Here is a 22,194-nt window from a genome sequence, read left to right on the forward strand (position 1 = left end):
GTATTTCAGCCTCCTCGTTACATTAGTTGTCACTAAAACTTTGGGATTTGTACCCAAGAGGCTGAACTTCTAAAGATGAGGGCTGCTACTTCCCTTGAATTACAAGGCCGTAGGAACCAGCACTGTGAGATCTCACTTTTTTTTTTTCCCAATTGAAAATAAAACACTGAAGAATCACTCAGATAGAGATAATTGCGGGCAGTTAACCTCAAGGCCTGATTCCTCATTAGATTTGATATCTGGCTTGGCAAGCAGTCTCAGCAGCTACCTTCCCCTCTCTGGACCCAGTCTCCAAAAGCCAAGCAGCCATCTCCAGAATTAGATGACTGCACCGAAGCAAACACCTTGGTCCACAGCCCAGCTGCAGGCAGAGAATGCAACGCCCAGTGCATGCTGCAGGCCGGCCAGGGGCCACCTCCTGGCCAGCAGCACGGGGCTCAATAGACTCCCAGCAGCCCTAAGGCAGGGTTAACAGCTCCTGTGCTGCTCCCAAAGTGATAGCCAAGGGACTGGGGCAGACAAATGTCTGTACAGCTGTCCTGCTGAGTGGAGCAGACTGACAGATCTCCACTATTTTGACAAGGCCTGCACACTGAAACAGTTCAGTGGTGCTCTCTTCTACATCCCTTCCCTTCTCTTCTCGCACTGGTGCTTGTCTGACCACACAGAGTACTGGGACAGAGAGTTAAGGCAGTCCAACTAATTGCAGGAAAAAGCAGTTCATACAGGTTTGGCCTTTGGAGGCAGCTTACTGCCAGCATGAGGGAAGAGGTGATAACAGCCTCTCAGGTAAAGGATCCCATCTCTGACTGGGATTCCTGCAGCTCTCGCTGTGGATCACCACGAAACCACACCTACAGATTCCCTGTGGCAGCTTGACATCAGGAACAGCAAAAGTTTTAGCACCTGCCAAACGAGCAGTTTTGGCACCATCCCCACCCTGCAGGCGTGTGGGCCCTGACCCCCGCGCAGCAGATGGAGCACAGAGGGCTGACGGGGCACCACAGCCCAGCAAGGTGCCTGGCCTCAGCAGGGGTGATGAGTGGCACTAAGTGGCTAAATCCCTGCTACTGGAGGTGCACGCATCTCCCTGAATGAACTTGGTCAGAACTAAGCTTGCCAAACATCCACAGCAATTACTAACACCAAGGAGAAGCAACAGCAACTGTTTCAACTTGCTACTCCCACTACAGAGAAAACAAGATAGAAACTTACAGTCCTCTGCTCCAGTGGTTGTGCCAACTTCAGAGACAAGCACAGGGACTTCTGAAAGATGAATTAAGTGAAAGTATCTAGCATACCAACAGAGCACTGCCTCCCATATTTCAGAACTATCATCTGATTTAACTGGAAGCAACACTGGCATGCGATGAGATGGGAGAGTCTTAAAACAGCATCAAATCCGAAAAGTTTTTGCTTCATTTCAGCATTGAGGAAAGGTGGAAAAAAGTTATCTGGACCTAATGTACCTGATGACAGCACAGCTTCTTGCTTGGATCACGTTTTGGAAGAAAGAATGAAAACATGAAGGTAAAGAGAAAATACAATAAAATATAACATGATTTTTAAAAGCTGAAACCATGTCAAACATCCAACTTTCCCCCAACATGACAAAATATTCTTTATAGAAAGGAAGCACAACAGCTCAAGTCCAACTCAGTCAGACATCTGATATACCACCACCTGAGAAGCAGTTTGCTGAGCTGAGAGGTGAGGTGCTAGCTCCAGAATTGCAAAGCAGGAAAAGCAGAAGATCAAGAGGAGATGAAAACAGTTTTCTTTCTGAAAGGTGGAAGGATGTTATTCATGGAGTTCTGCCAAGACTGCTTGTCAGTCTTTTCTGATTCAACATTTTCCTTTGTATTTCTTGTTACGCCTTTACATGAGCACTACCAAAATTTGTGTAAAATATAAACCTAAGAGGTTCTAGAAGTATTGTGCAGACTGAAACAACCCACAAGAAAAGCTGTGCCAAATCTTAAGGACAGCTGCGACAGAAATGGGATGAAAAGTAACAGCAAAGGATGGAGTATCGCACTTAGAGACTAGAGATTCATTACTTGGAAGTAGCAGAGATGCAAAACATCTGTGTACAACCATCATATAAGCAGCTACTAAAAGTCACTAAAGAGGGCTGTTGGAGAAGAAAAAGCCTATAATTATGCATAAAAGCAGCTCTACTTCCAGGGAAGATAGAGACATACAGATACCATTACAGTGGGCTATCAAATTCTTGCTAGGAACACTGTGTATAAATCCAGCAATACATATTCACCAAGAAAAATCTATTTGGGTAGCACAACAAAACTTCCGACCACAAAAAATTACAGAACGCCTTAATAATTAAACCAAGGACAATGACCACTTACACGTCAAAAGATGACATAACTAGTGAGTCTACACAGGGTCACAGCCAGCCAGCCATGGCTCCTGGGACAGCTTCCCTTGAGCTCTCAGCACAGCACAATGGTGGTCAGACCCAGAGCCCACCCAGCATCAGCCTACAACAGATGAGGAAGGGCAAGTGCAGAGCATTTGAGGGAAGTATCACTGTTTGCGATTTAGGGACTTCCTGACCTAGATGGACTTAATAGCTCTCAAAACACTTTTCCATAACTTGGGCAGTTCCTTTTTGTGCCTGTGTGAACTTTTCTATTCTCAACATCTCATGACAAGGATTTTCACAGCTTCATTTCATGTTTTATTAACAATTGCTTTCTTTTAGCTAGTTCTGAACCAACCTCCCATTATTTCTCAATAACTTTGCTCTTCCTTTGTCTACGTTGTGGATGCCCCACCTCTGGAGGCATCCAAGGCCAGGTTGGATGGGGCTCTGGGCAGTCTGATCTGTTGGGAGGCAACCCTGTCCATGGTAAGGGGTTGGAAGCAGATGGGCTTTAAGGTCCCTTTCAAGCTAAGCTGCTCTAGGATTCTATGTCACTTGTGACTCCTTTATAATCCCCTGTCTGTGATATGGAACTTCTACTGCATTCTCCCTGTTGTAGTCTCTTACTAGGCTGAAGAATCTAAGGTGTAAGAATATAGGCCTTCTTTGTCTGGAAGCTGTTTCACTACTTTGTTCATTTTTATCACTTTCTACATTTTCTCCCTTTCACAAGTACCTCTTATTTGGTAGTCGAGACAAATACACCACAGGTTGCTGCCTGTTTTATTCCGTTCTTAATAATTCCCAGCATTCACTGAAATACTTCAGAAGAGTAAGCTTAAGGCCTAAATCAAGCAATCCAGCAGAAGCTTAAACTAACAATGAGTGTCTGGAAAGACAAGGAAACCAAGCTCCACAAAGCAAGCGGAATCAGTAAACTTAGGTAAGGGAGATGCAACTGAAATGGCACACAGGTATATCTGCACTGAAGTGGCTAGAGAATGAGAGGGGAATCTGAACAGACTGGTAGGTAGTGCCTTTTCCAAGGAAAGAGCTTGAGACATGAAGTGAAATCACCAGGGCACAGGCTCAAGAAGGAAGCATACATGTTCTTCACATTTTTACTGTGGGACTTCTTGCTGCAGTGTGTTTAGACACTTAAGGTGTTGAAGAGGTCACAGGAAAACGTTCACAGAAAAGACTAGTAAGGGTTAGTAAATATAAAAACACTATGTCTGGCTCAGGAACTCTTTGACCAGTGAATTACTGGCAACTAGAATACACAGGAAAAGTTAACATGACATGCGTCCTGCCGTGCCTGTACCTACACATTTGGTTTTACAACTGTCAAATACAAGCCCAGAATGCTGGGCTTCGATATGCACACAAGTATAATCATTTTCACTAAACAACATCTGATCACCATTTTATCAAGTTGATTTAAAGTTGTATTTTTCATCTTGGGCCTTAACTGGACTGGTATGACCTGAGATATGGTCGTCTATCAACCCTTTATTTGAAGGCAAGACAATTCTTCCGCTAATTCACAGAATAACTGACTGCTATCAGGTACAAATGCTAACTCAAATCCAACATGTTTCACTATTGGCAGAATACCTAGTATCACATTTCATTACGCTGCCAAACACATGCCATTGTAAGACAAACTTCTCTATATAAGACAACAGATGACTTTGCCAAACTACCATTGTTTGGGCTGAAATTTTACAAGTTAGTGTCTGCTTCAGTATTTTCTTTTTATTCATTCAAAACCATAGAGCCATTAAAAAAAAAAAGTAAGGAAAAGATTTTCCTTCATCAAAAAGTTCTGGCAGACTTCTCCTACTTATCCTTTTCCTACAGTTTTGAACCCATGTCCTTTGGGATAGACGTGAAATTAGACAGAAATAGTGGTCTAGCTGTCATTCCTGTGAACTCTACCCAAATTTGGCCACTTTCTTGATTACTTTTTCCACAATCCCTTTAGTCATTCAGAAACCAATCCTTTTGAGTCAGACAATTGAACGCTGCTGTCCTACAGAGCTCAGAATCTACTAGAGATCTCTGTCATTTAAACTGAACGCTACACAAGAAGTCATTAATTTTCCAGGTCCTTGGCACATGTCTCCAAGGGGTGATTTGCAGAAATACCTAATGTCTGCAGTTGCAGTGGAAGGCAGTGAAACACAAGATCTCAACAGATGATTAAGACAATAGTTTTGAATAAAACTAGGCCTAGTAATCTCAAAACAGGTTATCCTGAAAAATGCCACAGAAAATTGATTCTTAATAAATAACCCTCAGAAAAATGACAAGAGCCATTCATTATGTTTTCACGCTGGATTTTACCCTGGGCATGAATTGCAAGCTGACCTGTTTAGATATTCAACTGCCCACAGTACAAGTCCCATGGTCTAGGCTGGGCATCACAGGAGCCAGATTCACAAGGGTATAGACAGAGGCTGCAGGCAGGATTTCTGAAAGCATCCAGAGCCTGAGGCAAAACATCAAATGTGCTAGAGAGCATACCAGAACTCTGTATAAATATGTTCCATTGTCAAGATCCATGTATAAGTTTCCAGACAGCCAACTGGCTTGTGAACTCCCATCTGTGCGATCCATACAGCTCCGAGAACTAGCATCCCACTGGTATGTGACTTCAGATATAGGGCCTGAAACACAGGGTAGCCTAGGAGTGCACATGGCAATATAGTTTTACTTTGTGCAAATGGGGGACAGCCAATTTTACTATTTGCTTTAAAATCCACAGTGTCTGCCACCATTGATAAATTGACAAACAAATTTCAACAGCACACAGATATACACAACTGTGAGTGCTTTAACTGTTTCTTTCCCTCCCACTCTTCTCTGAGCCTGTCAGGGGAGGGACAGATGCCTGCTGTGTTTTCCTTTTCAGCCTCTAGTACACTGAATCCTAAAAATGGATGCTATATATTTTTTTTTAAGCACACGAACAAAGCAACACAACTCCTAAAGCCTCCTTTAGTTCTATTTATTCTTACACAGTCATCAGCGCTTAGAAACAAACATTCTTCCTGTCCACAGTTCTCCTGTGAAAGACCACAGTATCTATAGTTACTGGAGCAGAGTGTTTCAGCTATCTAGGCTCCGCTTCTTCCCATGCTTTACTTTTGAGCTTGCCCCAGAAGGCTTCCTTACTCAGAGGATATCAGAACTACAATTTCACTCTTTTTGAAGGCAGCGACAGAGATTCTCTCTCATCACTAGAAAGCCCATTGCTCCTTGAAAGGACTGAACACCAAGATCACATCTGAAACCAAAGAGCTGGAGTCACTTCTGATCAATTTAAAGCTCTCAGCCAACCTGCCGGGCTGGTGCTGGTGCAGTGAAAGCTGTGAGACTGCAACTTTAGCCCTAAGAAATGCTGAGCACAGGCTGAGGAAAAAAAAAAGAAAATAAATAACCAGCTACCAACTTCACCCAGACCATTTTTTCCTCCTTAGTTGTAGGTCTTCCTGTCAAAGGAAAGCATACTGGGTAGGTGGCACACACCACCACAGTAACACTGCAAAATTCTCACCACAGGACAGAAATAGCATCAGGAACAGCACCTCCACTTCCTTTAGAGCATCCATGATTTACTCACAGCCCTGAGAAGCCAACACCACGATGATTCCGCTCTTAAGAATAGAGTGGCAGGAGGGTGTGAGGGGAGAAGGACAGTATCAAGGAAGATGCTTTCCTACTCCCACATTCCTTAAACTATGCCTGTTTACAGAAGGCGATCTCACACAAATATGAGACGCTTCTGACTGATTCTGCTGGGCTGTACCTGTTGGCCATTTGAAAATCAAATTTATCAAGAACATATTGTATTTCTAGCTAGAAGCAGGTTAAGAGAATTCCTCCTTCTGAGAGGGCACTTCTCTCTGTTTCAGTGGGGCAGCAGAAATTTGTCTCTTGGAAATTTTGTGTGCATATCTGTAAGAAGCAAACAACCCAGGTCTTGTTCAGGCAAATATCCTCTCAGGACAGCTGTTTACATGATTCTTCCAGTGATGCAAAAGGTGTTCTGAGCAAACACAGCATGCTGCAGGATGGGGAAGCAGCCCCGTGCAAGCTGTGTGCTGCAGCAGTTCTTTAGCATGAGAGGTCAGAGCCCAGTGGACCGGTGCTGTATGCAGCACTGGACAGCAAAGCCCAGAACCTGAAACTCGGCTGGAAGATGGATATTTCTGGTGGCTCATCTCAAGGAAAGCACACAAGAATCCATGAATGCATTCAAGTAGTTACTGCTTTTCAGAGGACTGATGCATTCTGCAGGTATATCCTTGGCCACAGTCTGCTAGCATGGTATCTCCTTACCGGCAGACATGTAACCCTCTGTCTGCTCATGCTCCAGTGTCACAGAGCACCATCGGTCTATGCAATGAAGAAATGAGACTACACGGGTTTTTCTTTTGCAACTGATGAGTAATGTGTGACATAAAAATGATAACAGCAATTTGGTACAGGAAAATAGTACATAAAAAAAAATAGTAATGAAAGATTCAGAAGAGGGTGAATCAAAACTAATTAAAAAAACAACAAAGAATGCCCATAAATCCAAGATTTCAAAATACTAAACAGTAAGAGACTTCATTACAAAGAAAAATCAACGTACGCAAAGGCAAAAGGACCAGATCAACAAGGTGTTGTACACTGTTATTAAAAGGATGGTTCACCCTGAGAAGGTAGCTTTCTGATGCACTGACAACTTCAGGCAATTTTATATGATGCTCTACATTTTTATTAGAGATATAAATCAAAACTGTTCTTGAGTAACAGTTGCACAAACTTGCAGAGAACATGAAAGAGAATAACAAATAGGAAACCAGTCATTTCTAAACAGGAAAAGAGAAAGCAGAAACCAGAAAACCCGAAGCAGATCAAAAAACCAATCAGTTGATAGCTTTTAAAGGCAGCAGGATGCAGTGATGATGGCTAGGAACCCATGCCTGGTACTCTTTTACTATAAGGAACTGATCAAGGGCTTGACCTCTTGTCCACCTTGTCTTTTCAAACACAAGAACTCCTCTTTGGAAAATAAATTCTCAGCTGTAAAACATAATCATGGCCTGAATGTTGATACTAAAAACAGCGCTAGGGAGCTTCACATTCATGTCTTCTTGATTTCTGTATCAATTTACTTGATTGCAACCATCAAATGTACGTCCTCTGGTCCTCCAGACTGAAAGGAGCTCTTGGGAGGTTTAGTCCTACAGTGGCATTTGACAGGGTAACAATTTTGAGTTTACATTCATACATAATATATTAAACACCTATGTGTAACTGTAAATATGTATCTATAAAGGACAAAGCATTCACAAATGTTTAGTAACTTTCTTACAAAAAGCAAGCATCTGAGTTTAAAAAAAAAAAAAAAAGGATTTGGTTTGGGGAACTTTGAAAAAAAAAAAAATAAAAAGAACACGTATTCCACTAATCCATACTGGCATGCCAGGAAAACTTAAAGACAATTTGGAACAAACTTCACAAATTCTTACAATTAGGAAATACATGAGGAATAACATCACGAATAAGTGTTCAAATTAGCAAGTGACCAAGAAGGATACGCTTTGCCAATTTCAGTTCAAATCAAAATACTTCATGACACAAGCATATTTTTAGTACTTTTACAAATAAAGTATTTCTTTGGAATAAGATTCTTCACTCGCTAACATTTTCATTTTTTCCTGCAGTGTCAAGAACAGCCATTCCAAGATGACTTTTACAAATCTGCAAACTTAAAGGGACAATAGATATGTAATGACGTATGAAGTTGACGTGTTAGGAAAAAAAAAAAAAAGACAAAAAGTCTTTTAAACAGAAACCTGGAGAAATTTTTCTTCACTCTAAAGGCCATCTGAAACGACCGCTGGGCTAACCTTATGACACATTTATTTACTATACCTTATGCCCGTTATTCAGTTGTTGGCAGTAACACAACTTCATTTAGCAATAGCTTGGACCCCCCCCTAAGGGAATGTGTACATAGTAGCTCTCTAATCTTGCTGCCCAGCTGCTAAGACAGTCACATGAGTCACTTGCTGCCTTTAGAGCAACACACACCACTTGCTGAATTTAGAGACATTCTCTGTTTCTGCACCGGCCGTCCGCATGAACAGAGTAATAGCTATCCTAATCACACACAAGAATATCTAGGTGGTGGTGGCTTTTTGTTTGTTTGTTTTAATTTAAAATGGCGACTCAAAGAATGTTTTTTACTAGTACAGTTAACAACCCAGATCCACAAAGTGATTTATGCACTGTTTCGCAGCCATCGTTCTCATTCGAGTTAGGCTAACTCCAGGAATCAGCTCGAAGGTAGGTAACTGCATCTAACTGCTCAGCAAGAACACAACCTTAGAGGAGTAAGAACCGTCTGCCAGGACGACTAAGCATACAGCTTCGGAACAAAACAATTTACGATGATTCCTTCCTTATCAGGTTTTCAAACTGTGGCTGTTTGGAACGCCACCTTTTCAACAGCCTACTTAAAAACACTTTACATAAAGACTGGCGTAGCTGCTTCCGTGCAGCACCACAAAACTCCTTGTTGAAAGCATTACAATCATGAACAAACTATACGCGCTCCATAGGAAGTATTTTCACACACGAACAGTAGACAGACTTACAGCAATCCACAGTTCCTTAGTTCCCTGGGCTGTCACTGCATACTTGGTGTAGGCCCTCCGATGTCTCATTTATGCTGCACCACACGCTACCTTCTTTCCCATATTCTCCCTGTCTCCCATGATGGCACTGCACCTTGCAAAGGCTGTACAACACAGTACTGTGCTATGGTTATATGTGTAACTATCTGTGTAACAACAACAGCAAAAGAATCACAGAGCCATACTTCAAGTTACAGAGCTAATCCCACCAGAAATGAGGAGTCGTTTACATTACGTAAGATTACACACCTCTCCAGCCTATAAGAAATCATAGTAACATCCCAGCTCACCAGTTAGGCAGCAGCACATTTTCAAGTACCCTAATCTGACAGATAACATCAAATAGAGCCCTGTAACTAGCCAGAGCAGATACATTTAGTAAGTTATTACTACTTGATATCTCACGTTGTACCATTCTGACTTAGCATTTGTAAAGCAAAATGAAATTGTCATTGCTAAGCTGTTTCAGCAAATTTTAGACATCTAACTAGAAGCAAATTCCTTTTCTTAATATCTAACAACTAAAGAAGCCACCAGTGTCTGCTGCAGCAGTAAACCCACAGCCAAATTTCTGTCTCACGCGCCTATCTACTGTCCTTACAAGTGTAACAACAAGGATTCCTGAAGTCAAAAGATAAGACACAGCTGACTTTTCAGTTGTATTTTGTGCGCTTTACAAATGTTTCTGCAAAGTCAGTATTGCTGTTTCCCACCTTTGAGCATCTCTCTCCACAGAGACAATACAGAATTACAAAAATTGAATGAGGAAAATGCAACTTCAAAAAACAAAGGGTCAGACGAACGTGGGCAAGATTAGCAACCAAGATTCAGATGCATTTCCCAGTCTCCAATCCATCTGGCACAAATTTTCATCGTTCTTTATCTTTCGTGTAATCAGGAAAGCATTCCAGTCAGATATTTGGCTATCACAACATAATATTCTACATTCAAATTAGGAATTGTTAACACCCCCACACTGAGAAAAGCGTTTTGCAAGTGCCGCTTTAAATCATCAATTTGTCTCAAAATAGCCAGAATGCCCCGAAACAGGCCAAACGGTACTGACACGTAAAACAATTCCTGGAAAAAAGGCTGTTATTTGATAATGCCCACATCACACATTCTATTAAAGAAGCCTCTCTCGGGTTTATGGGTGTATTTCTGCGATAACCTGAAACCTTTCAGATGGATTCTAGTAAGAGACAGCTGCCTGGCATAAAAACATTCCCTGCAGAATGATGTACGATGGCTTAGTGGATTAGCATGTTAAAAGCATAATCTCTTTCGACACAGCTATTTTTAAGCTGTTAAAAAAATATAAAATATTAATTCTGTTTTCCAACAAACATAACTTTTGATCTGCTGAGTCAGAGGTGTTATTCTTAGGAACGCTCCACGGCACTAGAAAGTGAAGCCCAAAGCCACGTAACATTTACACTCAAGTTTTGTAAAATACACTCTCAACACTGGACTGAAGTACCAGGTGTTCCTAAAGTCAGTATCACATAGTCACATCTCACGGTTAATTCTGAACTCCAAGACCCAGAGCCAAGAGACTCACGAACCTCAGAAAGCACAGGACCATACGCTAACTGAATGTACAAGAGCTCTGTGTTTGTACAGCTCCCACAACCAACCAGGGCAGGGTTCGGAATACCTGTGCATCTAGGTGCCTAACCTCTCCACCTCAGAAAAATGTTATGGATGTATACAGACACAACCTTTTTTCCATCAAGTTCTGATTTTTTTTTTTTTTTTTTACAGAAAACAATATTCCTCTATGCATACATCACATATTATTTTTAAAAAATCTACCATTATAATACACATTCTCTTACCGAGGGTTTCAAACTATCGCTAAATCAAAACCAATGACATCTGAATATTATCTACTCGATTAAAAAAAATCATCAGATTGAGTAATTTTTCTTTGCTTTCAAGACAGTTAACACTCTTCCAAGATTTTTATCAAAAGGAGTTTTTGTCCTTTTCAAACACTCTAATTTCATGTGGTTACACATAATTGCTCTTTCAAGTCAGCAGACTTGTAAAAATCATCCCAAAGTGTCCATTTCTGATACCGCAGGAAAAAAAAGGAAAATGTTAGCAAGCGAAGGATCCAATTCCAGAGAATTCATTTATTTGTAAAAGCCAGAGTAAAGCAGTTCCCTGCTCACACTGTAGAAAGAGACCATTCCTTCACTGCAAGTCCGCTCCTCCCAAATTCAGGACATCGCAGTGCCATCATTAAGCAGCACCCCCCGCTGAGAAGCACATGACTCTACTGTTCCATAATGTACCCTGAATGACCACCGGTTTCCAAATGATGCTTAAATAAATACTAACTTTAACCTATAAAATTCTGAACAGCTTGATTCTCGGCAACCTGAAAGGTCACTCCTTTTCATGAATGCCACCTGAAACAATCTCAAATGTACATTATAATAATAATAAAAATGATGGGGAAACACCATTTGCTCCCTGAGAAGCATTTCAACTTCAACATAAATTTCTTGTTCTGCCACGGGCTCCAACAGGTTTATACAGACTATACAGTTACTACTGCACGTTTACCAATGATGCAGCTAGAACGTGACAGACGGAAATCAAGATATTTGGAGAGAATGAAGTGGAGGCTGAATATCCTGGGAGACCGCTGTGAAGAAGAGTTGTCAGCATTCAACTACGTTTTAAGCTCCACCAGAGGAATCTGGGACATGAGTTTTTATGGACTTTTTGTTCAACTTCATTTACTTTGATTTATAGCAAAGCACTGCTGAAGAGGCCAAGGAACCATGCAAATAAATCTGGTTGGAATCAGAAGGAAAAAAGTTTCCCTCTTCCATCTTCAAATTGTGTAGTTCAGAATTTGTCGTTTAATAACTTTGCCAGCCACTGTAATATACTTCTCAAAAAACCATCAAGAAATGGACTTCTGGAACAACTGAAGAATGCAACAGGTGGGAAGAAAAAAACAACAATTTTTTGGCTCCACAGAACCACAGACAGAACAGTCTGAATAGCCACCGTAAGGAGGCAGAACGCTCTCCCTTACAGCCGGAGCTCTACACCCAGCTTTGACTGTGTACTCTCTCAGCTATACTCCCAAACATGAAATCCTAGAATGAATTTACAAAGTTCCTAAACAACAGATCATCCATAAGAGGGATGCAAACATCACCTCCATCCACTAGACCTCTTACATTTCCTTCGAAGGCCTAAGTTACAAAAAGGTTGGATACATGCATCTTACATGTATCAGAGATATCGTTTAGAGCGCTGCTAGCAGCAAAAATGGTGGCAAGTTTTTATGTGTATTTGGGGAAGAATTAAGGCATGAGTTAAGCTCCATCTCCTCCAGACTACAGGTCTTCCTATCTCAATGAAACAAGTAGCATTCATATACCACTACACAACAGTTTCAGAGCACTTGCAAACTGATAGCTAATTTCTGCCGCCTTTAAGGTCTTTTGTTAACCTATCTACATAAAACCTTTATGATAAAACCACCACAGGATATCAAACTGCCGCCTCTCTGATAAAGGCTGGAAGCCTAGAAGGAAAGATTATTTTACCTTCAAACACAGTTTAACAACTAAAACTACAAAAGGAACAGCCCCAAAGAGAGGTTTGTGACATCTGCAGAGCCTTTGAGGGTTTGCTCTGAGAAGGGAGACTTTCTAAGGCTTCATTCCTGATGAAAACTTTACACACAGTGGGAAAAGAAAAACCAGCACGCTACTGAAGCACTTCCTGAGACAAAACCTTTCGGGTCTGTCTAACAACAAACTCTGGAGTTCATCTCACGATAACCAAACATATCACAAGTTTCAAGGTTGCAACCTGACTGTACCACTGAAATCATGAATTCATAGGACTCGAATATTTATTGAGACCGAGGGCCAGTGATTTCTGTCATCAGAGCACCTCCTTGACCACATCTCCCTTTTCACTCAGGGCTTGAGGAAAGATCCTTACATTCAGTGTTTTTACTAGGCTAATAACTACGGAAAAATTGAAATTAACAACACATACTCAACCTCCTCAACCTGAAGCACCTTTCTGCCCCAATCAAAAGAACCACTAATCAACACAGTTAAAGCTTCTTACACTCACTTTCAGTTCAAATATTTAAGTACAGTGAAGATATGAAGTTTGTTTTACATGAGGCATTGACGAAAACTGTACTAGAAACTGAAATTATTGCTCAAGATAGACTTAACTATCTTGCCCTCAAATATTCTGAACTGGTCAAGTTCTCATAGGTGAAATAATACTACACTACAGGGGATGCCTCTATAAACAGTATTTTCCAAAGAAACTGACTTCGTAGCTTCTCATTTCTGAACGTATGATCTAAATTCTGATTCTAGATTCTGTTTGCCTCCCATGATTCACACTAGGAGCGTGTTTGAGCATTTCTTACGATACCGCTCATCATCTATTTGATTAGTGCTATGAGGCTGCAGAACTGGGCATCTCTTCCTCATAGGTCAGCTTAACATTCATTCAGTCGGGGGCTATTCCCATCATTCACATACCACTATGATTAAGTTTGCCACGTCAGTGTATATCCCAGTTTTTATACTGGCAGCATCACCAGCACAAGTCAATTCCACAGCCCTCCTCAGCACTAATTTGTAGCATAAAAATGATCGATATCAACACTTTATGAGACACAGATTCACTTCAGGAGAACGAAAGGGTTTAAAACAAATGAAAGAGCTGGATTTTGAAACCAAAAGGAAAGGATACACTTGCACAGGTAAGACAAAACCTCTTTAAAAAGTTACAACAGGGAAACATATGTTTTACAAGTAATGAGAAATTAAACTAGTTTGATATAAATATTTCACATATACTTTTTAAAGCTATTTCAACACATTAAAACCAGCCTGAATAATTAGGATAATTAATATATTATGATTCTCAGTAACTTTTTAAGTAACAAATAATGTAACTTTGTTATTTAGGAATGGAACTGATTTCATTGTACTGGTATGCTTATAACCATACTTAAACACCATTTAAAATAGCATGTAGCAACACCATCCTTTGGCATATGCAATAATATTTTTATTACTTTTTCTGAAACTGATTAAAATATAGCCAAAAGCTATATGTTTGTGCTGGGGTATAATTAGAAGTGGTTTAGCCTAAACACAATCCCAGTATTCAGAAGAATCAAAGAAAACTGTCAAGTAACAGAGGGAAAAAAAATCTAGATTCAAATTAACTGGCATCTATTGTCATCAGCTATGCCCAGGCTCTTCCCTAAGCTACAAGGCTCTCAGCTTCTCAGTGTCCTAGATGAAACAAATTATGCTTGTACTGACCACAATAACTTCCAGAGAACAAAATAAGCTTGAACAATGTCTACATTTGTCTTTCAAGCAAAGTACAGAACCCCACAAGGATTTTACATTGGTTTTAGTTCAGTTTAATACTCATTCTGCTTACAATACCTGTGAGGGCAAGAGCACCACTAACTGATAACAGGTAGTTAACACCAGAAACGTACACATTTGCAGTATACCATCAACATAAAAATAGCAGTAGGCAATTTCTAGTTTTACATATTTATATCGCATCTGTGCCTCCACATGATAAATACAGAATTACTGTTAAGCTGTGAATGTAGGCAGCTGCATGAAATGGACAATTAGTACAAATGAAAATTCCACACATGACAGTAAGAGTTTGAAGAAAATTAACATTTACAAACTCGTAAACGTTTTACTGCTAACTATACAGGCTTGATTGAAATTTAATAGTAAGCTGCCAGAATCTTTCCTTCTGCCTTCTCTTTTTTTTTGTAATAAGATCACTGGTTTCTTTTCAAAAATGTCTCCTTTCAAAAAAAAATTCCTATATTACAACTGATTCAAAAGACATGACATTCCTCCCTACCAGCCAGATGTTTCCTTCAAATATCTCTGCCTGTATACGAAATATGTATGTAACATTGGTGATAAATGCATACAGCACACAAGGGTTTGATGAGAAGTGACAAGCACTTGGTCCAGCAACATCTCATTTGCATAGAGAGTTTTTCTGCTGTTCAAACATTTAGTGTAATGAGATCTCATTAATTCAGAATCAGATGACTTGCAGGGCTTTTTAAAGTACTCAGGCACTAGTAAATCTGATATCCTGTAGTATACAAATACATACTCAATGAGTGAAGAGGGAAGATAAGCTTTCTGACATTTTCCTTGCTGTTTGATCACTTGGCAATTCCCAGGAAACGTGCATGAGACAAAAGCAACCGTCTACACCTTGATTCTTGGGGAATACTTCAGATTTGGCACTCTCAGTAGTGCTATATGACCACAACCACAGAGAAGCTTTCAGGCTGAAAGTAGTGACAGTGCTGGGCTAGCAGGTAAATTACCTGTACGGTATGTAGTAAAGCTACACTCTGAGTACAACCCGCACAGTTAAATGACAGGAAATATAGTACTCTTCATAGAGGTATGGAGGAGATTATTATTAGTTATCTTCAGCCAAAAAAAAAAAAAAAAATTAAAAAAAACCCACTTTGACGAATAATTCCCTTTAAACACTTTCTAATCTGATTTCTAAGGATATTTTCCTCTGAGAGAGGAATTTAGCACATTAAGTGCAAAAGAAGATTATAACAATTCAGTTTACTGTAACAGACACTTTTTGCATTTTTCCAAGTTCCATTACACCGTTATTTCTTAATTGCATTTGATGGCAATTCTAGGTTTTACTTTCCTGATTCCCACTTGGCTCCACAAAACTGATTGGAGCTATTTTAACTTGGAGTTTTGAGTTACTGCTCTGTGGATTACAGCCACACTTGTCTACGCTGATTTGTTTTATCTATCTCACTTTTTGGTTTTACACTAGTTCAGTCCTGGATATTTTTAATTTTCTTTTTTTCCATTTTCTTTCCTTTAAACAAACAAACAAACAAACAAGAATCCTACACATCAGGATGCGTTCTGCTCTCTCCTGGCCCTTGCTCAGCCCTGGCAGTTTTGTAGGCTTGCATGTACAACCTAGCCCATCAGTCTGGCCAGGGTTTTTGATGCATTTGACAAGGTATCCCTACACCCTGAACAGTCACTGAGTTAGAAAAGGAACAGAGGTTATAACAAAGAAGGCTAGCATATAAATTGATTTACTCCTACAACTCAAGAAGAACTATTTCAGCTTTCCCACTCTTTGCTGTCAACTCTGTACACATGCTGTCCTCTCAATTCACTGCTACACACTGTAATGCCATGACCCTAAAATAACCATTTACAAGACACACAGGGTCCATTTTAATATTAACAATTTTAATCTATTCTATGAGAAGGCCCCATCACTTATAACTTACAACTTTTCTCCTAAAGCATGTTACCTCTTGTAAAAAAAATTTTAAAATATAATTCTGTTAATTTCAGCTAATTCATCCCTATAAGACAGTAACAAGTAAACACTGATACTGAAGTAGACAAGAAATACTATAACAAGCCTGTTTAAATCAAACTCAGCTCACAGTAACGGTCACCGGTTGTATTTAGCATTGGGTTCTTAGAACTTCGCATACAATTCTAATTTTTCACATTTGATGTTTGGTGGAAAACAGTTCACTTAAAAATCATTAGTAATTGCTGCCTACTCCATTTCAGGCAGTGGGCTACTATGTTCCTTGGAAAATTAAAAATAAAATAGAGGCAGCTGCATAAATGATTCCATTGAGGGCTAATCAATATGCTTTACATTCAAGTTGCAAGTTTGCACAATTTAGAAAAATCAATATAAATTTAATTAAATTCTAGATGTGATTTTTTGATTAGCAGGAAAGACACACAATTCCTCCCCAACAAAATGCTCAGATAAATGCAAGAAAAAAATCCCCGATTCTTCAGAAATTTAAACATTTTACATTTGATCCACAGAAAATGTTGCTTCGCTCACACATTCGTATTATTTTTAAACAGTTTTTTAAGGCTACCTAAACATTTGGTAATTGGATAAAGATGCTCAGCAGCTCAGCGGACAGATCCTGCACCTTTCCTTCAAATGCCATGCAAGCTAAACCCTCGCTAGTTGCAGGTAGTTGGAGTACCCCTCCTTGAAGCAAACGCTCTGTCACTGTGCTGGAGGTGGCTGCTAGCTCCTTTTAGCTCTACACTGCATTGAGAATGGTCTCAGTGCTGCAACATACTTCACATTTTCCAGAATATTTTCCCTTGGTAAACAGATAAACTTGTTTAAGAACCCTCCCTAGAGGTATTTGCCCACTCACAGGTACTAGTTTTAAATACACCAGAGGTTATAGCCAAATTGCAGAAACTTTGTTTTAGACTGAAATAAAACACCCCTTTTAACAAAACAACCTGAATCAGTTAGAAACAGTGGTTTAGTTAGAGCAGGAATAGTGCCCTCCTAAACCCCTTACTTTTAAAACACATGCACTGCCCTGAAAGGAGGGGACTGAAGGGCACCATTTTGACTGCCTACGCATGCAGATGGACGACCATTAGGAGTGGCTGCACTTGGGATACGGGGGCTTTTGGAATTCCACAAACTTTTCCAGAGTTTTTTTTAATTTAAATCTCAAAGTTCTGCACTGGAAAACTCATTTTTCAGGAAAATTACTACGTAAAATGTACACACCAAGAAATACGCTTGAACTAAGCACTCAAGAAAAGTTCAATACGTGTCACTTTAGATTCCTGCATTTGCTGTACTGTTGTAGAATACTGAAGTTATTAACTATTAAACACTACTGAATAGGATTGGTAAATATCTGCGTAGGACTTCAGTACATTTCGAACTCCCCAGTTTACCAATGGGAGCTCAGGTAATTTTACCAACAACTGCCCCGCAGCACTAGTTTCTTCGGGTGTTTTAATTTCAAAAAACCTTGAAAAAATATAGCAAATCATATATAACCAAAGCAACGTATAACAGAGAAGATTATCTCAATTCTTAGAAGGAAGGAAGCTTCGAAAATTATTTCTGTTTTTATTAAACACCGCATCATCCCTGTGAGAAGAATTCAGTTTTCTTAGAAAAAGAGAGTAATTCAGTTTGTAAAAAAACAATCCTAAATAACATTTATCTTCTTCTATTGTCCTCATCATCTGGATTATAGCTTAGAAGTAAATCCATTTCAGAAGAGCATCAAATTCTGTGAGAACACCCCTCCTCCTTCCTATGTCCTGAGTTTTGTGCTATAGTTGGATACAGCGAATTTACTTTGCAATACATAGCTGTAGGTCAAGATCCATCCCCCACAACATGTGTTTCCTTCCTATTGTTAGGATGGGTGCCTATACCTATCCTCAGCATCACCAAATTAATAATTCAGAAGCTCTTAAAGAGGTGAAAAGGCTGCAACATATTGAATGCTTCGCACTGACTGTCACAGATGCACTGCTCTAAGAGTTGTTAAATACTGCTCTCAGCACCACCAGCTAGTTCCCTGCAGTTGGTTCTGTACAGCCACTACTACCTACCACGGTACATTAAAAATAACCAAACACCAACACATGGTGTACTGCTACTAATTTATCAGCTTTCTACAAATTTCAGGATAAAGTCCCTTCAGTCTATAAAAAGAAGAGATCAGTGTAAAAAAAAAAAAAAAAGTTTGGGAAGGAATTTTGAAGCATGAATTCTCACTAACAACAAAAAAAGATCTCTAACCCAGAAAAGACAGTTGTGGAAATACGTTCAGTTTCATTCCTTTACTCAAACTGATTAATCTTCCTTCACTAATGAGCTCCTTTTTGAGCCTAGGAGTAGCTGATGTGATTTAATTTTCACGACTGTGACTCAGTGGAAAACTTGGAGATTTCTTCCAAAATCTCTGACCACAAGGCTGCCCCAGTCAACAGCCACTGTACAACAGCTCTTTGGTCACACTTGCAGGGAAGGTACGGACCATTTGCGAACACATGCTATCAAACACAAAGAGCTGCCACAACTGATATTCAAATTCCAGAGGTTCAAAGCAAACATTTGCTCCAACAGCCTCCCTGCAAGCTGAGTGCACCATCTTCCTTCTTCAGAACCCCATACCTGTATTCCATTTCTAACCTGGAAGCGAACACAGACCGCAAAAAGAAAGCACGTGTAAAGGAAACGCTGTAACTCCTCGCAAAGATATCAAATCGCCATGTTAAGAGGCGATGCTAATTTTCTTAAAATAGGTTGTTTTCCTGAAAATTAAAACCCATAGGAGATCATTCAAAGAAGCAGAGCATTTCACACCGCGACAGTTCAACATTTTCAAGTTAAAAATTAAGTGAAAAACCATACCAGCCCAAACCCATGCGAAAAGCACGCGGGCACACACAGATGCACACGCATCCCATGAAACGAGACCTCGGTTAGGATGATTTTTCCTTTTCTTAAATAAAGCCAGAGGCGATTCTCCCAAGTGATGTTATTACACAGCCAAGGTGTACTTGTAAAAAAGCCCCTCATTCGGCCAATTAAAACCTACAGTTATTTGCACCATTCTCAAAACCTTTTGGAACCACTCAGTAGATTTAAGCGTACAACACGGGCCGCAATGCTGTTCAACAAACTCAGGTGTCCCCAACAACGCTGAACTTATTTACAGTAAAAATAATGCACTTTGCAACTTCCACAAAAGAGCCACAAAACAGCACTGCGTGCGTAGGTCTCCTCCCAGGGAGCTCGCAGGTAGCACTGCAAGGTCAGGTTTTAATGTAACAACGTGGGACTCCTCCATTCCTGCAACACCCATTCCAAAAAGAGCTCTCCAAAATGCAGCCTTTTCATGAGCACACCAAGCAAGTCTCGTGACGCACAGAAGAATCGCTTCGATCCGAACGAAACTGAGCATTTCCCCCTATTATCTATGGTTAATTTTTCAGACCAGGGCTGATTTGATTCCCTTCCATTAAAAAAAAAAACAACCAACGAACCACCCCTCTGCCATAAGCAGAGGTGCTGAGAACCATAGGAAAAGAGAAGCTGTCTCTTTAAAATGCCCTGATCCCACGTGGAACCAACATCAGCAGCACTTTCGCATTAACTTCAACGTGAGGCGAGATGAGGCATCCTCGTTTCATATAAACACAACGAGGGGAGCGCAGAATGCCAGCCTGCTGGGATGCAGACAGGTGAAGGGACGTGCCAGGCAGGGCAGCAGGCAGAGCAGGAGGGGTGCCTGCCTGGGGCAGCGAGCCTCCCCCGTGGAGCATTACCTCAGCCCCACACCGCTCCGCAGGATCCAGTTTAAAGAGAGGAGGGAGCCACCAGGAAAACTCGAGATTGAAAGGCAACGAAAACGCACTTTATAAACCGGAAAGGTTTACACTTTGCCTCACACATCCTAATTAGATCAGGAAAGTGACACTACAAAGGCACTGCATTCCGGTCCGAAAAAAAATAAAAAGGACAGAAAAAGAAGGCAGAGAAAAGGAGAGGAGCCCCCATCTCCAAAAAGCCCCCAAACACCCAAAAAGCATTAAAAAAGGAAGTTATCCAGCAGCACATGCAGCATTTATCTTATCTGGGATCGCTGCGCATTGCCCCAAAGTTGTGCACTTTCTGCACTCCCATCTCCCCCTACCTCTGCCTCCTGAAAGGGATTTTCACGTTTCCCCATTGTCGGTGGCGAGTGAGAGGAGGCTTTTGCCTTCCCAAAGAATTCATCAACAAAAAAAAATAATAAATATTAACTCCTTGCTCCCTGAAACCTGAAAACGGCCTCGGGAAGCCCCGGGTTTTATTCTGTCACTTCGAGGGGGAAAAGGGGGAGCAGCCCCGATTTTTAGGTATTTTTTGGCATTTTTTTCTGATTTTTATTTTGTTATATGCCTCAGTTCTCCCTCCATTTTGGTTGTTTATGATACTGACAACAAGCTGTCCCTGCTCTCTCTCTCTCTCTCTCCGGATCTCTCCTGCTTTCAGTTAGCGATCCCCCTCCCCAGCGCAGCCCGGCTCGGCGCTCCTCGGCTCCGCACTGTGCTCCCAACACACGCCGATGGGGCAGGGGAAGGCTCCCGGACCACCCGGAGGGGGAGAGCGGGCAAATTCGTTGCTTTACCCCGAAAAAAAAAACCACTTTTGTCCAAAAAGCCGAGGGGAAGGGGGGGCGAGCGCCCCAAAGTCGCTCCGGATCCCCCCCAAAGCGGCGGCCGCCGGGGCCGGGGGACCCCCTCCGGGTAGCCGGGTCCGCGGGGGAAATTTCTGTGCGAAATTCGGCCGCTTTGAGGCGGGGGGCGAATTTATATTAATTTTTTCCCTCATTTTTCGGCACCGCCGCCTCTAATGTCTTCCGCTCCCTCTCGCCGCTCTCGCCGCTGTCACTGCCTTCGCAGCACAGGCTCCGCTCGGGCGAGGAGGGGAGGGGGCGGCCGCGCAGCTCCCGCTCCTGCCCCGGCCCCGGCCCCGGCGGGGGTCTGCGCCGGGCACCCCGCGCCCTCCCTCCCTCCCTCCCGCCGGCCCCGGGCAGCGCGCTGCCTCGCCCGCTCTCTCGCGAACCACCAGAGCGCCGCGGGGAGGGAGGGGAGGAGTGGAGGAAACTCCTGAGAGAGGTTTTGCCGAAAATCATCGCTTTCTCCCTCCGAGGGAGGAGGGCGGGGGGCAACGCTCGCCTCCCCTCCCCTGTTTTTCCCCTCCGGGGGGGGGGGGGGGGGTCCGGCGCGGGGCGGTGAGGGCTGAGAGCGGCGGGGGGAGAAGGATGGACGCGGGGATGATTAACACCAACTTTTCCTCGCCGCTCGCCGCTCCTCGCTCCTCTCCCCCCTCCTTCTCCTCCTCCCCCTTCATAATTTAAATAACCCTGATATTTCCCTGCTAAACCCCGGCGCCTGCCCCCCAAACCCGCAGCAGACTCACCGCGGGAGCCTCAGCATCCCCTCTGCGCCCCGTTTCCACCCTTTACAGTGTTCTCCGATTTTTCTGTAATTTTTTCCCCATATTTCGGGCTGGACGCGGCGGGCCTGGAAATTGTTTGCTTTCCCGTCCTTCCAGCAGCCATTGTAGTGTATGCGCTGCGGTGCAGCCCAGCCTGCCGCACACGCCGCGCCCACACCGCCCGCCGCCCACACGCACCGCGGGTTGGACGCCTCCCCCCGTCACTCAGCGCCGCGGCCGCGCCCCGCC

At 42.0% G+C, this 22,194-nt stretch overlaps 1 protein-coding gene across 8 annotated transcripts in view; it reads right to left on the reverse strand.

The window, feature by feature from the left end:
* The window catches only part of PLAG1 (PLAG1 zinc finger), a 52,413-nt gene extending 30,253 nt beyond the window's left edge, over positions 1-22,160 (reverse strand). For all 8 annotated transcript variants that reach the window (XM_021387170.1, XM_021387161.1, XM_021387165.1 and 5 more), the window contains exon 1: positions 21,928-22,160. The gene's annotated coding sequence lies outside the window, so the exon portion shown is untranslated. The remainder of the gene's footprint in view (positions 1-21,927) is intronic.

This window comes from Numida meleagris, chromosome 2 (genome assembly GCF_002078875.1).
Source record: "Numida meleagris isolate 19003 breed g44 Domestic line chromosome 2, NumMel1.0, whole genome shotgun sequence".
Taxonomy (NCBI): Eukaryota; Metazoa; Chordata; class Aves; order Galliformes; family Numididae; genus Numida; species Numida meleagris.